Raw genomic sequence first — 223 nt, forward strand, 5'->3', positions numbered from 1 at the left:
GAGTGGAGCCCTCCTGGGCTTGGCACAAGTTCCGCGGCGCGGCGAAGGGGGTGTGTGTGGGGTGTGTGCCGAGCGGCAGCCGGGCTGGCAGAGGCGCCGGGGCAGCAGGAGGGTGGGAAGGGGCTGCCGCCGGGGGCGATAACCCTCCTTTAGGGCAGGAGCGGGAGAAATCCCGAGGGGAGGGAGGTGAGAAATCTTAGGCAATAACCTTTGCCATGTTACC

This window comes from Athene cunicularia (genome assembly GCF_003259725.1).
Source record: "Athene cunicularia isolate RWA chromosome 2 unlocalized genomic scaffold, athCun1 chr2_part1, whole genome shotgun sequence".
NCBI lineage: Eukaryota > Metazoa > Chordata > Aves > Strigiformes > Strigidae > Athene > Athene cunicularia.